General features: G+C 45.9%; 1 protein-coding gene across 1 annotated transcript in view; it reads left to right on the top strand.

Annotated features, from left to right (window-relative positions):
- The window catches only part of LOC139643954 (copine-9-like), a gene marked incomplete at its 3' end in the record, with an annotated part of 98,657 nt that overhangs the window by 45,314 nt on the left and 39,761 nt on the right, over window positions 1-13,582 (top strand). The window lies entirely within an intron of this gene.

The raw sequence follows: 13,582 nt of genomic DNA, 5'->3' as shown, positions 1-13,582 counted from the left end.
TACCTGTCATTTACCTCTGCTGACGATCAGAAGGTCTGTGTTCCGAATCAGTGAAAGTGAATGAGAAAAGCTAAGGACACACTAGGCGACTTTCCCTAGGATTCTCAGTCATAGCCTAGTCGTAGCGCACACCCGTGACAGGCAGTCGACTAGTGCGACACCCCCCAGCGCCTCAGTTTTATCACTCTTAACAGCTCCTGTGACTCCAGCCATAGGGGCGGGCTCTCGTGACCACAACAGGCCAATGAGATTTCAAGCGGAAGCACAATACACAAAGCGGATATTTCTCCCTCACCTCTAAATTCCCGCCGAAGAGTAGCGAGCCCATCATTTCCACGACCAAACAAATGTGGTCCGCTGAACGTTTTTTTGCTCGAATCTTCGAAGTGTGGGAAAATGTTGCGAGGGAATCGTACGGATACTCGTCCTCTTGTGATGCCTAGTCGTCAAATCTGACCCCTCTAGGACGGAAAGTGCAGCGAGATTCCGAAACTGCAGTCATTAAATTTGACATACTCTCCAACAAGTTGAGTAATGTGTACCTGACATTAGCTGCTGAAAATAGAACGCTCACTTACTGGGATGCAGGTTTAAAAAAAAAATAATAATACAATGCCGCTCCATGCGTCACGGTTTGCTGAAATACCTTTGAACATGCAAAAACACAGTAATAATACAGTAATATGATTCAGTTCTGATGCAATTCTGAGAGTCAGCTGTCTGCCTTTCATCGATCCGCCGCTGTCAACTCGGCTTCTGACGGCGGATCCGACACAGTGGCAGCGTCTCCTTCCCACCTCGGAGACTGCGGGGGAGCGAGTGGCGGTGTGTTTGTGCCTGGGGCCGGACAACGTGGAACAAGGTGAACCCACTTTTGTGCTAGAACCTGGGGGGGGCGAACGCGTGTTCCATCTATAATTAGACCGTCATCTTGAAGACTTAGGTATACGCTCCGTCCCGATCTTGCTTTTGAAGCGTTTATCTCGCAGAGGACTTGAAAGAAAAAACAAGGAAACAGTGGGTTTATTTGGGTGTAGGTGTTTTGTTTATTGGAGATGTAAATCAAGTGACCTGCACGGCTGTGGTAAATATTCATACTTCGTTTACTCCTAATATGATGACGTAAACAACCTCGGCGGATGAAAGGAAAAACTCCTCTGCCCAGAGTTGTAAGGCGCATACTTCATGATCAGCTATCTATAAATCATACTCCTCAGTCTGGAACCCTCCGCTGTTTGTTAAAGCTGATTTGGCCGCTGCTCCCGTGCTGTCATTTATCTTCGTACCAGCCCGCGGGAGCATTTCCTAATTCAGACAGCTTGTCAATGAGAGAGAGAGGCTTTGATGCCCTTGGATGACATCGCTCTATTTTAGCAAGTTTGGCGTGTGTGTGTGTGTGTGTGTGTGTGTGTGTGTATGTGTGTATGTGGGGGGGTGGGAGTTGTTGTTAGCTGAGTCCCGTCGAGCGAGGCCTATGATGGACGTGGGTTGTGTTAGGAAGAGGAGAAGTGCATTCAGGAGGAGTGTGTGTGTGTGGGGGGGGGGGGGTCTCAAAATGATGCAGGTAGCAGACTATGGATGTCGGCTCAACTTTCCTTTTGGAGATGTCCAAATGTTTGCCAGGTGCTCAGATGTTCATAACACACACACAAAGTTATGGAAGAGCAGAATAGCGACGCGATGCGCGGTTGGAGTGTCGAGTTTAGAACACACACAACACACACACAGAGAAACTATAAAAAATATATTGATCCTCTCTTAATGACAGCCGGGTTTCCAAGGCAACTGGGAGCACGAAGGTATCGCTGGGATCCGGCTGGGTGAGCCGTTTCCTCCACGCCGCTCTATTCTCCTCTGCTTAAGATGACGACAGAGCCGCGGCGAGGATCTATTTTCAGACGTCGGGGCGGGGAGAGGGAAAAGAGCCCCGTGGCATTTAGCGAAACGGAGGGACGGGATTATGAGGGAAGCCCACGGCGAGCGTCATAAGTCACGCCGCGCTCCTCCGTCAAGCCTGCCATTGTACTAAGCACTAGCGGCCGGTAAATGTGTCTGTACCCACCTGCTGACCTCAACTGAATTGGCTCCTGCACTTGGGGTGATGGACTCCAGACAGTTCTCCAGACAGTAGTGTGGCTGCTGTGACACTTGACAGCATATCGAGACTCACTAGAATGGGTACTGTTTATTAAAGGGGCAATATGTATGGTTTTACTGTTTACTCAATGATTACTTAGAGCAGTGATTCTCAGGCTTTTTCATATCAAGGACCCCTAATTTAGTCCACCACGGACCCCCATTTGATGAGATTTTGTCTCTCAGACCCAGAGAATTTTGTCAGATATGATTGATTCCATGAGGAGAGATAACAGCGAAACTATGATCAAAACAGTCATTCTTCTACATTTTCTAATCGTGTTAACTTCTTGTAAATGAAATAACGGCGAAGTTTAACGATTCATCAGTTTGCCGGGGACCCCCCTGGAACCCCCTCAAGGACCCCTGGTGGTCCCCGGACCCCACATTGAGAACCACTGACTTAAGAGATTCCTGGCTTTCAGAACTCACTGTGAGCTCCCACCCACCCACCCAGCTAGTGGCATTTTCACCTGCTTAACGATGGGAGGCCGGTGCTACTAGCGAGCCACCGGCATCACAAGACATTTCAGCCCACAAAGGCTAAAAAGCCTCGTTCGCAAGCCAAAGAAGGCAAATGCCAAAGCAGTGTTATTATTCCAGTGTTTAGCATGGTGATATATTACTTACTATATTACACCAGATGTTTCTGTTAGCTAGCTCACTCCTCTCTGTCGGGAAAATGTGACGCCAGACACCCGTCGATGTTGCTGCACTTTCTACTGGTTGCCGACAGAGGGCAATTAAAGTCATAGGTTACGTAACGCACCTTTAATTGAACACCCATTCTCAGGTGTGTGTGAAGATGGCAGGGTCAACGCTTCAGGTTTACGTGTGAGAGAGTCACAATATGATGAAATATTAGCACACGTGTACACACACGTTATGCCCCGGTATTTCTTTTCATTATCTCTCAGGCAAGTGCCTCTGACCTACATATAAGACTTTGAAAATGTAATTTTTTTTTTTTTTTCTCCTTAAATTATTTCTACCACCCCCACCCCACCCCGTCTTTTTAATGATACCACACAGAACCGGGGCTTCTCTCCTCTCCAACTATTTTCTCCTGCTCTGCCTCACGCATTAGAAATTCAAATGGGTTTGAATATGGTAAGGAGTCGGCCAAGGCTGTTCCTGTGGTTCGTATTTGCAGTGAGTCTGAAGTCTTCTCTGCCCTCTCAGATGTGATACAGTGAATGGTGGTGATGGTGAGGGTGTGTGTGTGTGTGTGTGTGTGTGTGTGTGTGTGTTGGGGGGGGGGTCACTTCCCCAGAGACATAATTGATTTGCTCTCTGTCCTCCTGAGCTGTGGGGTCTGGTGATGCAGATATGTGTCGACACAAGGCCCCTCGCTCGATTCCACTTCAATCTTCAAATGCAGTTCGTCACAAAGTTGTGCCATAAACCACAGCTCAGCCAAATACATACCAAACACTTCATATAATCATTTGAAGTTTGAGAAAAGAATTATTAACAAATGCCGACACACACACACACACACACACATCAGCCTGCACACTTTATTAACTTTTGTGCTTAATGAGGGCTTTGCCTCTCAGATGTAAATCTCTTTTATTGGCAGTCCGTCTGATTAAATATTAAAAAGCCATATGTAGAGGGATGCTTGATGTTTCCCTGTGGACCCCCATCCAGTGTGCCACTGATACAGCAAACTGGCATGCGCTCAGCGCTTTGATCAAGCCCTATCACTCCCACCAGTTAACAGACCCTCGCATTGATTTGTCACATCGCTCCATGGCATCTCTGTGTTGGGCCGGCGGTGGCCCACCCAGTGTTTAATGTCAGCTCTGTTGTTTCGCCGTGGAACCTGATGAACGCTGGCTTTCCGAACGCTCTTGATTCCGATCTGAAAAGTAGCTTCAAAGCAAAAGTTGTGCCTTTGATGTGTTGCATGAGTTTCGGCATACCGGTTTGCAGTTTTGATCTGCCTGTCGTCTCCGCGTCCTCGTGCCTCTCTGAATTGTATTTATTTTGAGGTGCTCGGTGCTCCTCGGGAACCGCTGGGTTGCCATGGAAAGGAGACTTTAGTTCCTGCGTGGGAGACTCGGGGTGGTGAGGCTGCGGTCGCTGTCGAGTCTTCGGCTGGAGCCGCGCTCCGTGATGGAACGGCATCACGGGACGACGGAAGTGAAATGGGCTTCGAATCGAGCCCTGGGGAACTCCACCAGCAGAGCGTGTGGGAAATTGTTGTCTCAGTGTGGTGGTGAACCTTGAGAGCCTTCCTGAAGATCCTTTCTGCTTCCAGGTGTCACCTCACTCCTCCTCTGTCACCAAAGTCCATTCTTTTCAGTGTCTTTTTCAGCTCCCTACAGTTATGTTTTAGAAAAGTACAAGTGTGGGGATCATAACCCGCTTTTTGATACTTAGAAAATAAATTTAGGTTTTTTTAATGCATTCCTTTCCAGTTCCTGTGAGATCTTGGGAGACTTTATAGCACCGAGCATCATTTTCCATGATGGAATAAAGTGATGTAAGCTCAAGAACTCTTTTCTTTCTTTCTGTCTTTCTTACCTTCTTTCTTACTCCCTCCTCTCTCTGTAATTCCTCACACGCGGCCATTTGTTTTAATAACTCTGAGCCTGTACCCACAGGTCACCGTGCCACCCAGGCTTACCTATTTATTTCATACATGCATAATTAAATATCCTCCTGTAAAGACAATAGAGTCACGTTCCCAAAATAAATGAAATCCGAGCAAACTCCAATTTAAAGGCGGAACGAGCTGTCGAGGCGCTTTATTGAGATGTATGAGCTGGAAGGGCCGCGCTAAATCAGCTGAGGGGGAAGGTGACAGTGTTTAATTTGCCGACAGTATTCCTCCTGCACAGTCGATTACGTCTCGAGCTCCCCCCCCGGCCTCCGCATTCCCAAAACACGAGCCTGGTATACTTAACAGTGCTTGTAATGACTTGGTTTAAGCATGTCGAGATTGTGAGAAATAAAAGATAAATCATATACTGTATGAATGATAGAATTGGGGTTTTTTTTGTCTTAGAGTGTTCAGCCTACACATTTAATGGTTGAATAAATATACTTCTTGGGTCTTTCCAAAAATACTCAGCTCTATCACATAAAGTGGTGAAATGAAACATTGCAGCGCCTGATTGAAAGCATTTAAAAAGTTATTACAATTGAATCGCCGTGATAAGCGGTTCAAATGCTTATTCAGAGAACAATAGTCTGACTTACATAATTTCTGGGATTTCTTCCCAACAGGTTGGGCTATTAGTTGCTTTGTCCTTGTTCCCTATGCCTCCTCACACTCATAAATGTGCAGCACAACATCCTGCCAACTCTTTGCCTCTTAAATTCCTGTAATTACGTTCCACATCGTGAGCACCTCTTAGCCCTGATAAGATTAAGATTCAGATGGAAAAACGCTGTGGCTGTTCCTGAGTCCTCCCACTCCCCTCGTTCGCATCTCCCTCTCTCTGTCAGCCCCTTCTACATAGCCCATAGCATTACCCTCTTAATTAAACCTTGCCTCTCGTTGCAATACGCAGAAGACCATGGATATATCAACTTGGGTGAACCTTTAATTTGCTGCTTTCTTTTTGCCCAGATCTACCTCTGGTCTCCATAGTGTTTTCCAGCTCTGCTGTGACAAATCAGAGTGAGAATATGAACAAATTGCCTAAACTTTTGATAACAGATTCAGACCGTATACAGTATATTCTCCTAGCAGTAGGTGCGGTAATGCTGAAACAAAAACAACACAACATATTGTGCCCTACAGGCCCCAAACCACCCAACTCTGCTGTGGCTTAGGGTTATGACTTTCATTTGGAATGATGTATTTGCACGTTTAATGGATAAAACACAGAGGGAATAGAATACAAAATGTTTAGGTTAGAGGAAGAACCCCCAAGGGGTTTAAAAAAAAACTATAATTGAGACACATCAAGGAGGAAAATTGTAGAAAAACAAATAACAAAGGGAAATGAAATCAACTTGTAAATAACATAAACGGTGCGAGCATTAACACAATCTCTAGGGAACATTAGTATACTGTGCCATCTCCAGAACACTTTGGAAATTATCAAAGCACTTTTAGACGTTTTTTCAACGCTTCCACTTGTCTTCCTTTTTCTTTCCACCCTTTCCCACCCTGCACCGAGAGTTTTTGGCACGTCAGATGCTCAGACTTGCAGAAACATTGAACATAATTTCCACTGTGGGGTGTTTGATCTTTGTCCAAATAGATAATTAGCTGGAGATGCCACTAGCATGCCACCCACCGTCTCCCTGTCACACTCATGCTGCGAGGAGACACTGGCACACATAGAAACTGATCCGTTTCCCCTGGCATCAGTGATAGAGGATTCTTGAGGGTTTTTGGAGTGTTTTTCCCGTCTTGGGCTATTTATAGCGCCATTTACCCTGCAGGTTATCAGCATAATTTATTTTGGTTTAGCGACTGACTGGGCGACACTCAATCCGACTCTTCGAGATATCATGGAGAGTAAACCCACCAAATCTTACTTTACATACCTTTTTAGGCAGATATAAGCCTTAATCAGGCAAATTTATAGTATAGTATCTTAGGTGGTATCAAACTGATACCTGAGGGTATTTTGAGGAGTAAAAAAAGGTGAAATCAATGCTTTTTTATTTAAATTTGGTGGTTGTTTTACCTCATGGTGATCACCAACAGGAGGTTTATCCCTTTTTTTATTGATTACTGTTGAGCGTTAAAGTGCTATCTACCTGTATAGGACGGGAAATGTAGGCCTACATGATGCCAGTGTCTTACATTCATTAAAAATGTGTCATATTCTCACCATGCCACTTTCGCACATTTCTCCCATTCATCAGAGCTTACACTCAGAGTTTTTTTCCCCTCCTGTCGATCATATGCTGGCCTCAGGGCCTGCGTGTGTGCCAGGCTCCCACAGTGGTGTTACGACTACACCTCCAAACAGCCTGTGTGGTTAAATGGGTGCTGAGATCCTGGGAGACTCCCAGCCATGGAGGTCCCGCGGGCTCATCAGGATAGTGTGCGTGTGTGTGTGTGTGTGTGTGCGCGTGTGTGATCTGCTTCAGTGCAGGCTCCGCATGAAGATCTGCAGGCAGTAGTACTGATGGAATGATTCTGTGAACGATTTGTTTGTGGCGAATGACTATTAATGTAATTCTACTAGCGAGCTGCTTAAGTCAATCTTTGCATTCCTCCACCTAAGTAAATAATTTTGCTTATTCCACAAACTTATGTAATGTCCCGTCATTTAGGCTAGATCCTAAACTACTGTGTGCGACCTAATTATATACTTTGTTTGCATATTTATGAAAATAAACACCTTTTATAGTTATTTGTTTTACTCACCATTCAACTGCTAAAATGTTCTTTTGACATATAACTGTAGAGCTGGAACATATGCACAGTCTGCAAAGTCTCTTGCATATGTGCAGCATGGGATCCACATGACCTAATATTCTCTCTGTTTCCTATTTCTCGTCATTTTTTATTCACACTCGCTTTTTATTTGACCTAGACTATTTTTTAGTTTAGTTGTTTGTAGCATTTCCTACCTTTATATATGTTGACATGAGATGAACACAAAATAAATGCGCATGGTTCTCACTGATTGCGTCTACACAGTTCTCATTGATTGAACGGCACCCTGCGTTCAAATGATGTCGGGTTGTACTTTTCTCTTTAGCCGAGTCGAGTACGTCACAACTCGGCCATCCGAGTAGTTTGCGTTCACGTGCTTTATGGTCGGAAAATTGGAGAACATTTCCTCAACTGTTTACACACATTTGCCATAGGCTAACGTTAGCAATTGAGCTCTGCTGTCCACTTTCATGAGTGTGGGCTGCCCTCTAGTGGTACCGAGTAGACATTACATCCTTCACAACTCTTTAAAGTGTTCATTGTTCACCGGAAGGCTTCCCTCTCTCACCCGCACATAATGGTCAACTGAATCAAATGAACGAAAGAGTCAGTTGAACAATTCTTTTTACTTAGCGACTCAAAGAACCGAATCTCATAAAAGAGGCGAACTTGGCATCACTACGCACTTAGAAGTAAATACACATGACATGAAATCCCCACCTCAAATAATCTGCAGATTTATTTTGTCTGGAAAGTAATGTGTGTGTGTGTGTGTGTGTGTGTGTGTGGGCGGGTGCACTGGGTGTGTTGGGTGTAGGATTGGGGTGGGGGTGTTTTTTCCCCCAAAAAAGTAAAGAGGGATGGATCATCAGAGAAGAACAAAGCAGCAAGAGCGAGGTGTCTTCCATTTCCTTCTCCCCAAAATTGAGGGCAATTTTGGGGAGGAAGGAAGGAAATGGAAGACGGAAATGAGAATGGCTTTTTAGCAGGGAGAAAGAGAACGCCAGAAGACCTTCAAGTGTCTGCTATGCCAAGTGCGTAATCTCTCTTCCCCCCCCCCAGGCTCTCTCTCCCCTCGCTCGGTCTCTCTGTCTCTTACCCAGCTCAGAACAAAAGATACCTTGCCAAGTGGAAAGCCCTTCATTATAAGGTGTTTTTCTGATCACACAGGCATATGTGGCTTTTTTCTCTCCTTTTATCTCAGCTGTATTCTTGGCAGAGGGTTGATGTTCGGGGGCAAAACATAATTTCTTGTCTGTGACTAATTGTGACTAAGAACATATGCGTACTGGAAATAGCTTGTCATCAGTGGAGACAGGTGGCCATTATGATTCACTGGAAACTCAAAAAGGAGCTCTTTTTTGCAGTGCGGTCTGAGGAGAGCGATCCCACCTCTTGAATCACTGGAATAGACAGGAATATGTGTTACTTTCTCACAGGTCTACCCTCGGTACCTGCCCACTGTGCTGTGAAGATAACAGTATCTGCTCTGAGTGCAGCTTTCCGACGTCCATTAGCGACCCTCGGGTCCTCAGCGCTGATTCTTCAGCATACTGTCGCTGGTTCATGTTTATCTTCACGTTACGGCGGGTTACATGGCATGAGAACTAAGGTAGTGTGTGTTCCCGCAAATCCAACCGGTCGTCTAGTGTGTGTTCCCGCAAATCCAACCGGTCGTCTAGTGTGTGTTCCCGCAAATCCAACCGGTCGTCTAGTGTGTGTTCCCGCAAATCCGACTGGCAAAAGTGCAGAAATGCCAGATGCGTGTGCGATGTCCAATCCTTTCGGTCTGTTCACTCGCATTGTGCGTTGCCAACTTCAGCCTGAAGATAGAAATCCATGTGAACAGACGCAGCATCCGAAATAATCACAGTAACACTTTGAGGTTGTTCTTGTAAATCCCAAGTCCTGCTGAGGAGCGCCAGCACAATAGTTAGGAAGACTTTCAGTGTGGCTTGGCAGGCTGGGGATTCTGCCATCCTGCTCGACATGATGTGGTTTTGGGGTTCGGCTCGTGACCTTTGACATGTGCTGTCTCTCCTTTATTTCCCCCCTATTTCTCTCTGGTAAAGCAGATAGGCCATGAAGTCATCCAAAAAGAAAGTAATTTTCGGAAATAATTGCTCGGGCTTTTCAAATGATCCACCCCAGATTGATGCTGCTACGTTTTTTTTTCATCCCTTTCATATAAAGTACATGAAGCTTGTCGGAGTGAGATCCAGTGCAGCTCCATACCGGGTTAGCAGTGGGAAATCCTGTTCCTTCCTATCACCCAACCCCAATCCCTACCTCACAGTGCCAGGAAAAGGAGGTCAGGGCATCTCCGGAGACTTCAGCTTCCCCCACAACCAGCCAATAGCCGACACCTCTCATAACCCTTCCATTAACAGACACAATATACTCCCATGATTTATTAATCAGTAAATCAAACCAAATAACAGGTAGAACGCAATTCTGAGATGAAATGAAGATGCCCTGTTCCTGCCATTAGAGAGCCACTCTTAATTGACTCCATGCTAAAATAGCCTAGATAAATATGCAATAAGCTGAGAGGGAGCTGAGTGGATTGTGTTATCTTCGGGGCGAGTCTTCAAATTCTCTCAATTAATAGCAGCTCACCGCTTCGTGACAGAAATGACGCTCTCTCCTTGTGTTTTTTTTTGTTTTCCGCCTCACACGTCCGAGGGAGTTGCCATTAGCCGCTTCCTCGAGTGTAATGATGGTAATAAGCGTGGCAGGGATTGTACCAATCGCTGATGACGAGTGCCCCCCGCCCCCCCCCCCAGCCCCTCCTAGATGCCCCCCCTACCCCACCCCCCAGTCCCGCCGGCCATTTATTATTAACAGCGACCTAATAGCTGCTCGCTGGGCTTTGGGTCTAACCTAGATAGGATGCTGTCTCAGCTGCTGCTCCGTCCAGACTGCTCACTGCGACACCATGCATATTGTATTAGAAAATACCAAAATGGATGCCGCACTGCCAGAGGTTGGTGAGTTTCTGTCGGGTAAAATCAAGACTGGGGTTTCCCAAAAAAGTATCATCTTCTGTTTTTTTTTTTTTCTCATTCTAAATCACCGGGGCAAAGCGGATCCTAGCGCTGTAAGAGGCTTGAGGTCGGTGGGCGATTTTACACGCCGACCCAATTCACCTGCAAGTGCCTGACTCTGACCTCGTTTCATTTAAAACCTTATTTTTGCCAGTGTTTGAAGTCTCTTGCCGTTATCGTGTTTTTTTCCCCCGGAACAAAAGCCGATGTTTGTTTCTATGTAGGCCAAAACGCAAAACTGGAACGCTTCCAGCAAGACAACAATGGCATTTTTCCTCTCTTCCTACTTACTCACTTAGTGTCGTGTTCTGCTCTAAAACTCCTCGATAATCCACTTAAATATCAATGAAAAGGGAATTACCCACAATGCCCCTCGCTGCCAATTAAAAGCTTTCCTCGCGTCCTCTATTAAATTTCTCATCACATCTCACAGGAGGGCGAGAGTGCGAGGCACGCAAAACAAACATGCATAATGAATCGGCCTCCTTCTCCTGAAAAAGGCCAACGTACATGTTTTATCTCTCATTAACTGCTCCGGGCGGACACTGGAGAAGGGCACATCTTCCTCTTCTTCTCATCTGCAATTCTTTCTCATTGTCTCTCTTTCTCTCTCTCTCTCTCACTCTTCTTTGTGGGTGTAGCTCCCTCCCTTGAGTTACAACGCCTGACATGGTTTCCAGTGAATTATGTATTAAAAATAACAATCTACTACAGTCACCTTCACTCTCTTTCCAATCTGTTTGTACATGGAGTGTCCTTGCTATTTTGGGGTCTCTCTCTCTCCTCTAGATGCCGGGCCGGGTCCGTTCGTTTTGCCGGCTTTGGCTCGTGGAACTGTCCGACTTCCCCAAACTGCAAATAGCCTGATAATGAATTTATAGCAGCGGCCCCCCGAGACAAGCAGAGTCAGTGACTGAGCTGTAATTGAAAACTCCAGCGCGATGCTCTGCTATTATTTCATTCATTCATTCATAAGGTAGACAAGAGGAGAGGCGATGTTGTCCGGGGGGGGGCTCTGCTTTCCCCACACACACACACACACACACACACACACACACACACACACACACACACACACACGGACAGATACACACACTCAAATGAATAATTAGACTTATCTTTTTGGGTTTGGTAGCGGGAGGCTGCTCTTTAGCTGATTATTATCAGGGAGAGCGATGGAACGAAGGAGGGAGGTAGGAAGGAAGGGAGGGAGAGATGTCTGTCAAGTACAGGCTCTAATTGGAGTGGAGGAAAGAAGAAGGAGAACTGCTGAAACCTCCTCTAATCCCTTTTCTCTCTCATCTTTTTTTTTCTTTTTCTTTCTTGTTGCCATCCACTGGCTATGTATACAAGTGAACGATAAGACAACTATTGCCAACAGTCCAATTAAGGCAATAGTGTGCTTAAAGTGGTAATCCACAAGATTTTTGCTTTTTTATTTTGACTTCAGATGTGGTGCTCAGCGCTCATTGCTGTCTGCACTTCCCACAGATCACCTGTCAAACAGTGTGGGCGGAGCTTGGATTTTCTGTTGATGCAGTTTGAGTTTCTCTTTTCTTTGTCTGTTCAGCCATGGTGGGTATCGCTTCTCATGCTAACTAGCCAGTTCTTCTGTTTATTCCAAAATAATGTTGCAGTCCTCCTTGAACTATGCAGCGATCGCAGCGTACTGAACTACTGAAGAAATGGCAGGTACAGCGGAGAGAACTGCTGCCTTGTTAGCGTGGGTGCTAGCTAACAAACAGCTCGCATGTTAATAAAATCTCAGCTGGCATGGGGTTAGGGTTATTCAGTCGCTGAAGGATAGAGGACAGCATTGAGCCAGAAATTACACATGGTACCTTTAAAGCTGCAATAAGCGATTTTTCCGACCACCAGAGGGCAACAGAAACCGCAACACATTTGTAAATAAAGCACAGCAAAGCCACTGCACTACGGAGGCCTAGAAGGACAAATGGAAGCATAAATGCTAACAGAAGTCTCGCCGGTTACCAGTCTCACTTTGCCAGATTTTTCTCCCAGTGAAGGTTACATGTCCCACAATGTCAAGTGAAGAGGCAGGTTGCAAGTTTACTAGTTGAACAAGTTTACTCATTCGCTTCATGATGGATTCCACCATGGCGAGAATTTTTTTTCAGGAATGGGAGGGGGAGAGCGCCGCTTTGAAACAGCGAGGGAGGAGATGAGCTAGTTTTTAAAAAAATGAAAAGCTATGGACCAGGAGCAGCGGAATTTGACAACAAGCTTTAGAAAAGAGGTGAAGACAGCAACACAGCTGGCTGCTATGTGGATATTGGTTTATATCATTATGTCTCGTTAGTTTCAGGATTGGTTGTAAGGTCTGATATTGCTTATTGCAGGTTTAAGAGCACATGATGAAATATCAAAACATTAGCATCAGTCCAGACTGCAGTTTGCCCATGCTTCATTTTGTAATGCTAGGATTTCCAAGCATGAGGAGCATCTTAAGCGTTGGAACGGCATTGTTCTCACCTGGCCTAACAAACCAAACTTGAGGCGTAAACGCTCCGGAGTTCAACTAAATACTCCAAACATGCTTGGTGTGAACACTCTCTCACACACTTCCTGTTTTGTTTTTTTTATTTCCTTTTCTATTCCTTCCACTTATCGTCAACCTGACTCTCCCTCCCACAGCCACTCTACCTATTCCCAGCCCCAGACCGCTTCCCTCTCCTCCCTCCATCCTCGCCTCTCTCTGGAGAACATGAAAGCTTTTCATCAGAGTGCTGGGTAATTGAATGAGCTGCTCCTGCTGTCAGTCGCCCTGTCGCCCTGTCATCCCCATCAGTGGGTGACAGGAGAGAGAGGGATTGAGGGTGGGAGGGGAGGGACAGCAGAGGCCAACCTTGTCGCACACACTACGGGTACCATCCACCCCCCCCCCCCCCCCAACCCCCCCATTCCCTCGCTTGTAATCAAAATGAACATCGGTCTCCCCATGCAGAATGCCCCATGGGGAGAACCACTTTGAGAAAGGGAAAACCTCACACACTGTCGGGAATGGGCACACACACACAGACAG

This window comes from Centroberyx affinis, unplaced genomic scaffold, assembly GCF_046629955.1.
Source record: "Centroberyx affinis isolate AG114_WGS23_722 - 3 ecotype Tasmania unplaced genomic scaffold, CSIRO-AGI_Caff_v1 ptg000678l_1, whole genome shotgun sequence".
NCBI classification, from domain to species: domain Eukaryota; kingdom Metazoa; phylum Chordata; class Actinopteri; order Beryciformes; family Berycidae; genus Centroberyx; species Centroberyx affinis.
Note: the sequence above shows the minus strand (reverse complement) of the source record. Positions and strands in the feature narration are given on the sequence as shown.